The sequence below is a fragment of the Triticum aestivum genome, chromosome 3B (genome assembly GCF_018294505.1).
Source record: "Triticum aestivum cultivar Chinese Spring chromosome 3B, IWGSC CS RefSeq v2.1, whole genome shotgun sequence".
NCBI classification, from domain to species: Eukaryota; Viridiplantae; Streptophyta; class Magnoliopsida; order Poales; family Poaceae; genus Triticum; species Triticum aestivum.
This window is the reverse complement of record NC_057801.1, coordinates 695,641,812-695,651,976: the sequence shown is the minus strand read 5'-3', so window position 1 is coordinate 695,651,976 and position 10,165 is coordinate 695,641,812.

Below are 10,165 nucleotides of genomic sequence, written 5' to 3'. Positions count from 1 at the left end.
GTGACATAGCAGGATCGTCATTGAGGTTTGGCGGTGCAGAAGAACTTGGTGCAGTGTCGACGCGTGCCGAAGTTGGAGGTGGTGAAGTAGCATCATCGGCATCATCAAGAACTCTGGCATTTACCATTACCGCGGAGGAGGAATAGTCAGAATCTTCTAGTGAAGGAGTTCGACGTAAGACATCATTCCTCGGAGGAGTTGTATCGAACTTGTATCTCTCTGTGAAGCCATCATCTTGAAGATCAACTTCAACACTGAGCAATGTCAAACTCTTCCATGCCCGTCGACTGGTTTCATGAGTGGCAAATGCATTCTTGATGGCAAGGTTGTGAATGCGATTGATATCCATCAAAAGGCTTTGCATCTGACGTTTTTTGCCAGTAATGATGCTTATCTTGTTTTTGATGCAAGGCCACGAGAAGCTCTCGGTCATTGAGCACACGAGATCTCCGGCGAGGCCTTGGAGCAATGGTGCTTTCAGTGGCTTCAGTACGAGCACGGCGAGTAGTGCCAGCCAGTGGATAAACACAAGCAGCAGTTTGAACGCCTTCAACATTCTAAGAGAAACTCTGATGATCGAATTGTGAAGATAAATTGCCTCCTTGGCAGGCTCTGGGTATATGGCTTTGACTGACATATCAACCTCTAGCAAGAATATGAGATGGTTGCGTGCAGAGAGCTGATAGTTAACAGCGGAGTGAAGCTTGATCAGACGCATTACCCATGGAGCATACAATTTCAGTCCAAATATGTCTGAGCCAGATGCAGCAAATTGATGAATGAAGAAATCTTGAGCATTGACTTATGATATTGAGAATATAGAAAACCAATGTGTTCATTGCACCTTCAAGCTTGGCTTAGGAAGAATGTCCTTTGATGGGCCATAGAGTTTTCCTGATAATGTGATAGATGGTGCGGGGCAGATACTCTAGGTCATCAACAAAGAATTCCTTGGGATATTTAGCATCCTGCGGCAGTGGCTTCATCATACTCAGCATTTGGCTCATATTGGGCTCTGGCTTCTAGAAGATGCTTTCCAACCCATTGCGGTGAAGCTGACAACCAGGTTCATATAGTTCACCTGGAGTGGACAGGCATGTAAGCTCAATGAGATCAAGAGCTTTGGCTTCATGGTGTACGTTGCCTGTCATCCACTCAAGGACCCATGTCTTCGGATCCCTGTTGTAGCCGCGAATATGGAGAGTTGCATAGAATTGTAGCAGAAGCTCTTCATTCCAATTCTCCTTATTAGTGACAAACTGGAGAAGGCCTGCATCTCTGAAACAGTCAAGTGCTTCTTCTAAGCAGGGCAGGCCAGCAATGGCTTCACAGTCCAGACGCATATGGGGAAATATGCGCCCTTGATTGTGTAGAACACAGGAGTAATAGCTGCGTTGCTGATAACTCCAGAACCAATCAGATGATATTCTTGGCTTGGAATATGGGTTCTTGGATCTATCAAAGAAGGTGTTGTGTGCAATGAATCCATTGACATTGAATGAGCCTGGTGCAGATGCAGTACCTGGGAACCTTGGCAACCTTGGCTTTGGCTTCTGAACCTGAGGCATGTGCTCCACATGATAATCAAACTGAGGTCCACGAGCAGGTGGAGGAACTAGAATTGGCCATCTTACAGTGACCAGCTCGCCTTGATAGAGTGCTTGCTCAATGGTATGAGGCCTTGGAGGTGGTACAGGAGCAGAGGCATGTGCAATGGCGCCAGGATGCACATTAGTGGCAGGTGCATCATTGGCTTCATGCACGATGTTAACTGTAGGCGCCACATTAGCTTCAGCCATGACAACGTCATTGGCGTCACTAGTGTTGTTGGTGGCCGCCTTAGGATTTTCAACCTCCACTTGAGTAGCTGGAGGGTCGGGCACAGACACGTTCTCCTCGAGAACAACTTCTTGGTTGGTAGGGGGTGTAGAAACACGTTCCTCTTCTTGTCTTTCATCGCCTGATGCAGCCGGAATGTCTTCAGCAGCATTGGCTTCTGACATAGGAACCGTCACAGAAGGATTTTCTTCGGGGAACACTTGACGTGCCACTGAGCTGGATTAGTTTGAATCTTTTTCTGGGATGGTTGTCATGGAGACCGATGGCCTGAGGCCTTTGTGAAGCCGTTGGAACACGAGCAATGCTTTTGATGATGGTGTGGTCTCCATGTAATTATCATCGTTCACCATGGGGCTGGTGATATGCACTGGTGGAGTACGGGGTGTACTTGGTGAGTCATGACTTGGAGTTGCTGGTTAGGGGCAATCAGCCCATGAGGCATCCTCAGAGATTGGCGTCAAAGGACGACTAATGCTGATGACTTCGCTATTCGTGAGAACAGGCGATGATACCTATTGGTGCTCGATCTGAGGAAGGACTTCATCATCATTTACATTGTCGTGGGGACCAATGTCTTTAGTCGTGATGGGGTCAACGACTGGAACTTCTTCAGCTTCAGGAGCCTCTATGGAAGCAGGCTTGTGAACTACCAGCTGTCGTTCTTGGTTTTCGGAAGCAGGACAAGCATAAGAGAGGGGCTCGACAAAGAGGGGATCTTTGGGAGTAGCCTGATCTTTCTTCTTGATCTTTCTCTTCTTGGGCAATGGAGTGTCATCAGTGGTGTTCTTGAGCTTGCACTTTTTGGCTTCGACTTCAGCTGCCCTGGTTTTCTTCAGTTCTGAAGCCATTATGGCGACCTTAGGCTTCGAGCCTGTCATGCTGGTAGGGAAGACAATGCGAGGTTCTTCCCGCCATGATGCTTCAGCTGGGGCCACAGTAGACTTCTTCTTGGCAGCCAGCTTGGGGTCAATGCCCGGACGCCCAAGTGCCTTGCGCTTTTCAGCCTCATTGTAAGCTTGAACACACTGGGCAGCGAGGTTTTTCATTCGCTCACGTAAACCTTTGGCTTCTTCATGCTTCTTGCAAAATGCCTCCTTGAGGTCATTCAGCATCAGCTTGAATTTCTGAACATCAGCCACACTGAGCTTGGCCATGTGCTTCTTGAACTATTCCTTCTCATAGTCAATTTTGTTTTTCAGTTCGACAATCTTCTGAGCCAGAGCCAGCTCAGGAGCAATGGCGCCATGGAAGGCGACACTGATGCTAATTGGGAGCTGAAGATCATCAAAACTGAGATCTGGGTTGTCAAACCACTCATCAATGAAATTGTCCAGAATGTTCACATCGAAGAGAGGCAAATCATTGAAGATCACCGCCTCTTGCTTGCTCTTTATAAGCTGCTCAAGAGCGTCATCACCAAACTCATCATCTGTTGACAGATCAATGGATTCAGTCTCGTTCCTTAGAACGGTAGCTGGTGTCAGTGCTTGACTAGAACTCTGAACATTTTTCTTCTGGGGCTTCTCTTTCCTCTTGGAGACACGAGGTTGATCTTCAGAATAACTTGGTGCAGGAGGAGCAGTTGCTAGTGGCTTCACTCGTGATGCCTTTGGTGTAGCAGTAGGTTTTGAATCCTTAGACTTCTTTTGCTTTTGCGGCTTAGGAGGAGCTGGAGCTTCATCAGAATCTGCATCATCAGCAGAGTGAGCCACATTTGCACCTTGGACGGTAATGTGTGAGAGGAGGCCTTTGAAGTTGTAGAAGGGGGCTATTCTGTTTTCATTGGCTTCACGGGTGCCATCTTCCTGAGGAGTAGAAGGACGTGGGTTGAAGTCAAGTCCAAATGCCTTCTTGTTCTTCACAGCAGAATATTTCGCAAACTGGAAGTTGCATTTGAACAGATTGTCATCACGACACCACAGTAGAGAAGAAGAGTCAGCATTCTCTGGTTGTGGGTCGCGTACCATACAAGGATAGAATTCTTGTTTAATGGCTTCAGAACGGGACTAGGGTTGAAGATTTTTGTATAATATATCTCCCCAGGGATGCTTGATGGCATTCTTATCAGCATACTCAGCTGTGACAAATCTGTACTTGAACCACTCTTCAGCCCAATATCTTCGAATCCATTGGATTCGAGTTTTGCGTTCACCATAGGTTTCTTCAGGGCCTGTCTTGTACATTTCATGCAGATCTGGTGGCAAGTCCTTGGATGTATTCCCACGGTGCTATCTGCCACCCTTTCTAGCTGACTTTTCAGTAGTCAAGAAGCTTAAACTGAATGGCTTCAGAACATGCAAAGACTTCCGACGACTGGTCAGACAAGAACTGGCTTCAGGAGAATTTATGTGACTATGTAAGAACTCTGCAAATGAATGCAGACTATGAGAACCAAGGGATTCTCCCACGGACATGTACCTATGACAGCATTAGAGGTGCGAAGGAAGGGGAAGAGGTCATATGCATTCTCAGAAGATTTTGAAGATAAATCAGTTTGAAGACATTGACCTCATAACGCGAAGACATTCACTTATTTGTTGTGAGTTGGTTCTAGATTTGTACGAATCCAAGAATAAGTACAAGTGAGGAATCTAACTTGTAGAGAAGCATAAGTGAACAAACTAGGCATAATATGAGATGCAGAACGGGATAGATTCAACTTGGAAGTGTAAAAACCGCTTTTGGTAAAGAAGGATGAATCTATCAGATTGAAAAGCCGATAAAAATAGGTTTTAATTACCACACGAAGAACTGCTAGACGGAGCGAAGTAGGAGGTCGAGCAGTTCAATCTCCCGTGCCCTAACTTGGCGATGGAAGATACCTACGGCGGCGGCGGAGAAGACGAGGTCCGCGGCCGGCGTGAGGACGGCGTCGATGAGGTCGCGGCAGCTAAGCGCTTCGTCACCGGCATCGTCGAGAGCTAGCAGTGGCGCTAGGGTTTGCGAGAGGTGGAGAGGTGGAAGAAAGATTTTGACCGTGATGGGATGGGTATTTATAAGGAAAGGGACAGCACAACGCAATTACGCAGGTGTCCCTGGTGGTTCACATCTGAAGAGCATGTGGCAAGCATGCAACACCTCAGAAGTTGTTCCATGTTCCCACGCACGCCTGGATTGTCAGGGTGGTCGTTCCGAATTCTTTGGATTTCAGGCAATAAAGATACAACATTAAAAGCAGATATAAATGTTTGTCAGATTGACTTCAGCTGACAAGGTCTCAGTGAAGACAATCGACAGTTTTCAACAGAATGCATATGATTTGGACAGATAGAGTTGAGGTAGAAGCATAGATAGGTCAGGGTCTGATCACATTCACATAGATCAAAAGATTCAGCAAGAAGCCATAGCTATAAGTGAATGTTGTAGATGACAGAACACAATTATGTATATAATCAGTATAAGACCAAATCAACAAGATGAAGATAAATCAAGTATGAACTTAAATCAAGAATGAAGACAAATCAAGTACGAAGACTTTGCAATCATAAAGTCAAGAGAAACACTTCAAACAAAAGTTTGGTCGTGGCGTTACCCACCGTATAGGAAGTATTAGACCCAGACACGGCGCACAATTATCGTGGCGCTCCGAAGTCAAATTCCGCATTAATGTATTCACACTTAGAGTGTATGTCTTCATTGATTGAAGATATACATTACTTCGTGCGTTGCACATCTAAGTCATCAACATGCATAAGTGTTAGGATGTGTGTCCAATCACAGGACATTTGAGGATTCCAAGATATTTAGCTCACACCGCAACTTGCAAAACCTTTTCTCGTCCAAGGGCTTTGTGAAGATATCAGCCAATTGCTCTTCAGTGTTGACGTGAATGATATCAATATCTTCCTTCATGACATGATCTCTGAGAAAGTGATGACGAATCTCAATGTGCTTTGTCTTCGAGTGCTGAACTGGGTTGTTGGCAATCTTGATGGCGCTTTCATTATCGCGGTAGAGTGGCACATTCTTCAGATGAATGCCATAGTCCTTGAGAGTTTGCTTCATCCAAAGAAGCTGAGCACAGCAAGATCCAGCAGCAATGTATTTAGATTCAGCAGTGGAGAGAGATACATAGTTCTGCTTCTTTGAAGACCAATAGACAAGTGATCGTCTCAGAAAGTGACATGTGCCTGATGTGGACTTGCGATCAACCTTGTCACCAGCATAATCAGCATATGAGAATCCAACTAGATCAAACTCTGAGCCCTTTGGATACCATAATCCTAGTGTTGGGGTGTAAGCCAAATGTCGAAGAATTCGCTTCACGGCTAAGTGATGCGATTCCTTTGGTGCCGCTTGGAATCGGGCACACATGCAAACACTAAGCATTATATCTGGCCTAGATGCACATAAATAAAGTAAAGAACCAATCATGGAGCGGTATACCTTTTGATCGAACTCTTTACCATTGGCGTCGGGACTCAGATGACTTTTGGTTGGCATTGGCGTCGTGTATCCTTTGCAGTCTTGCATTCCAAACTTCTTCAGGCAATCTTTGAGATATTTTTCTTGAGAGATGAAGATGTCGTTGCGTTGCTGACGGATTTGGAGACCCAGGAAGAACTTCAGCTCGCCCATCATGGACATCTGATATTGCTCTTGCATCATGTGACCAAACTCATCACTGTATTTCTTGTTGGTGCAGCCGAAGATAATGTCATCCACATAGATTTGGCACACAAACAGTTCACCATCATATGTCTTCGTGAAGAGAGTAGGATCTAGTGAACCAGGTTTGAAGCCTTTGCTCTTCAGGAAGTCTTTGAGTGTGTCATACCAAGCACGAGGGGCTTGTTTGAGGCCATACAGTGCCTTGCTGAGCTTGTATACCATATCAGGATGTTTTGGATCTTCAAAGCCAGGAGGTTGTGCAACATATACTTCTTCTTCAATCTTTCCATTGAGAAAGGCACTCTTCACGTCCATTTGATACAGAAGGATGTTCTGATGATTTGCGTAGGCTAGTAGTATGCGAATGGCTTCAATCCTAGCCACCGGAGCAAATGTTTCATCGAAGTCAATCCCTTCCACTTGAGTGTATCCTTGTGCAACGAGACGAGCCTTGTTTCTGACAACTTGACCACGCTCATCTTGCTTGTTGTGATATATCCATTTTGTGCCAATGATATTGTGCTTACAAGGATTAGGACGCTTGACCAGTTCCCACACATTGTTCAGCTTGAATTGTTGAAGATCTTCTTGCATGGCTTGAATCCATTCAGATTCCATGAAGGCTTCAACAACTTTCTTGGGTTCAGAGATTGAGACGAATGCAAAATGCCCACAGAAGTTTGTTAGCTGAGTTGCTCTTTGCGTTTCCCTTGAACGAGTGAGTGGACCAGGTGCATTGATGCTGTCAATTATCTTCTCAATCTATACTTCATTAGCAACACGCGGATGTACTGGACGAAGATTTTGCCCTTGCGGATCATTATCTTCAGCTTTAGTATTGACTTTAGGCTGAGCATTGTCTTCTAGTTGACTTGGTGCAATGATGAGTTCATCTTCAGCCTGAGGTTCAGACGGTATGATCTCTCCAGTACCCATGAGCTTGATAGATTCTCTAGGACGAACTTCATCTAGCACATTCGGCAGGTGCTCTCTTTGTGAGCCATTAGTCTCATCGAACCGCACATCCACAGTTTCAACCACTTTATAGTGAAAGAGTTTGAAGACTCTGTAGGAGTGCGAATCCTTTCCGTTACCAAGCATAAAACCTTCACGTGCTTTCGGTGCAAATTTTGAAGTGTGATGTGGATCCTTGATCCAACACCTAGCACCAAATACTATGAAGTAACTGGCATTTGGTTTCTTACCAGTTAGGAGTTCATACGATGTTTTATTCAGGAGCTTGTGAAGATAAACACGGTTGATTACGTGGCATGCAGTATCAATGGCTTCAGGCCAGAACTTCCATGGAGTCTTGTACTCATCAAGCATTGTTCGGGCCATCTCAATAAGGGTCCTGTTCTTGCGCTCTGCGATGCCATTCTGCCGAGGTGTGTAAGGAGCAGAGAACTCATGAGTGATACCCAAGGTATCCAGGTAAAGGTCGAGTCCGGTGTTCTTGAACTCAGTGCCATTGTCGCTTATAATATGCTTGATCTTGACGCCATAGTTCGTCATGGCATGATTGGCAAGCGTCCGAAGACATCCTGCACTTTAGTCTTGTAGAGGATTATATGCACCCAAGTATACCTAGAGTAGTCATCAACAATGACGAAGCCATAGAGGCAAGCAGTAGCATTGAGAGTAGAGTAGTGAGTAGGGCCAAATAAGTCCATGTGTAGCATCTCGAAGGGTTGAGATGTAGTCATGATTGTCTTCGAGGGATGCCTGGCTCTTGTCATATTTCCAGCTTCGTAAGGACCACACACATAAACCTTCTTGAACTTGACGCCTTCGATGCCGACAACATGCTTCTTCTTCATGAGAGTGTGCAAGTTCCTCACGCCAGCATGCCCTAGCCTTCGGCCGATCTTTTCGATATACGGCCATCTGCGGTCCTGCTGAGAAATCTACCATATATAGATCATCTTTTCGATACCCTTCAAAGACTAGAGACTTGTCAGATTCCATCAGTACAAGGCAACGATATTTTCCAAATAGCACAATCATGTTTAAGTCACAAAGCAATGAGACAGACATTAAGTTGAAACCAAGGGAGCATCACTTTATCCATGTGTTGATCCCTTGATATTGCAACTCTACCTAGACCCAATACCTTGCTTTTACCAGTGTCAGCAAATGTGATGTGACTCTTGTCTGATGGACGTAGCGTTGAATCCATAAGAAGACTTCGATCGCCAGTCATGTGATTAGTGAATCCACTGTCCATAATCCATTCTGAAGTACGAGGTGTCGTAGCCTACAGTGCAGTTTGGGGGATAGGCTTCACCAAGCGAGTTGTGAAGCAGAAACATTTGACGAACAAGTGGAACATGGAAATTCAGTTCTTGGTTAGGATAGATAGGATGAGTGTCAAGGAATCCCGGAACGAAATACATAGTAAGACCATTTGGGCATTTTATCCTGCGCCCTACAAGATTTTTAAGGTCTCCAGCATTAGCTTTGGACGCCTTTGATTTTCGGCTAGAGACCTTTCCCTGCAAAAGAGAGTTAAGTTTTCTTAACCACCCACATTTTTAGGGGTGGCTTAGAAGCAATGAGTCTAAGTGCAGCATCTAAGAACTTCGGCTTTGGAGCCCTAGTAAATAGCCTTGCAGGAGGTGAATAATACTCATAGGAATAAGCAGAAAAGTTCTTAGTTCTATGAACATAGCGGTTTGATGAACCACGCTCATATTCATGGGTTTGAGTATGATTTCCCTACAAAACATTAATGTTAGGGTGACTCAGATGAGTCCTCAGTCTGTAAGAAGCTTTTGGACCATATGAAGCCTTTGATATGGGGTTTGTTTTCTTCACAGGTGGTGTCATGATGACATTCACTAGAAGATTTTCAGGATAGCTTTTGGGTACCCATATCTTCTTCATAGGTGGCCCATTCCTGCAGTTAGTACCAATATACCTGGCAAACACTTCGCCATTCTAATTCTTGAACAGTTTATAGTTTGCATCAAAGGATTCATCAATGATAATAGGGTTAGCACAAGTGAAGCCAGATAGGGTGGATGGATCTACTGAAGGTTCCTTTGCAGCAACCCATGTGGTTTTGGGGTACTGCTCAGGCTTCCAGTAAGACCCATCAAAATTCATTTTCCTCTCAAACCCAACACCCTCTTTCCTAGGGTTTCGGTTCAGAATCTGCTTCTCGAGGACATCACATAATGTCTGATGTCCTTTGAGACTTTTGTATATCCCTGTCTCAAGCAGTGTCTTCAACCTAGCATTCTCATCAGCAATAGTAGTGGTGTCCTCAGCAGAGAGGTTAGTTACCACATTAGTAGTTGAAGATATTGCAACAGGGGTAGTAGTAGAACATTCAGCAACAGAGGTAGCGTTATCACGCTCAATGCATTTTAAACATGGTGGTTCAAATCCTTCCTGAGCGGGATTAATCTGTTGAGCGCGGAGTGACTCGTTTTCCTTTTGAAGATCTTCATGAGCCGATCTCAATTTCTCAAGTTCCTGCTTCCTTTGAAGATAATCATAGGAAAGCTTTTCATGAGAGGTTGAGAGCAATTCATGTCGACCTTCAAGTTTCTGGTACTTAACATGAAGATTTTTTATGTCTTCAATTAAGGACTGAGTCTTAGTCATTTCCGCGTCCAACAGGTCATCGCTTTTGTCTAACAATTTTTGAATATGTTCCATAGCTTTTTGTTGTTCGGTTGAAATCTTAGCAAATGTTTTGTAACTAGGT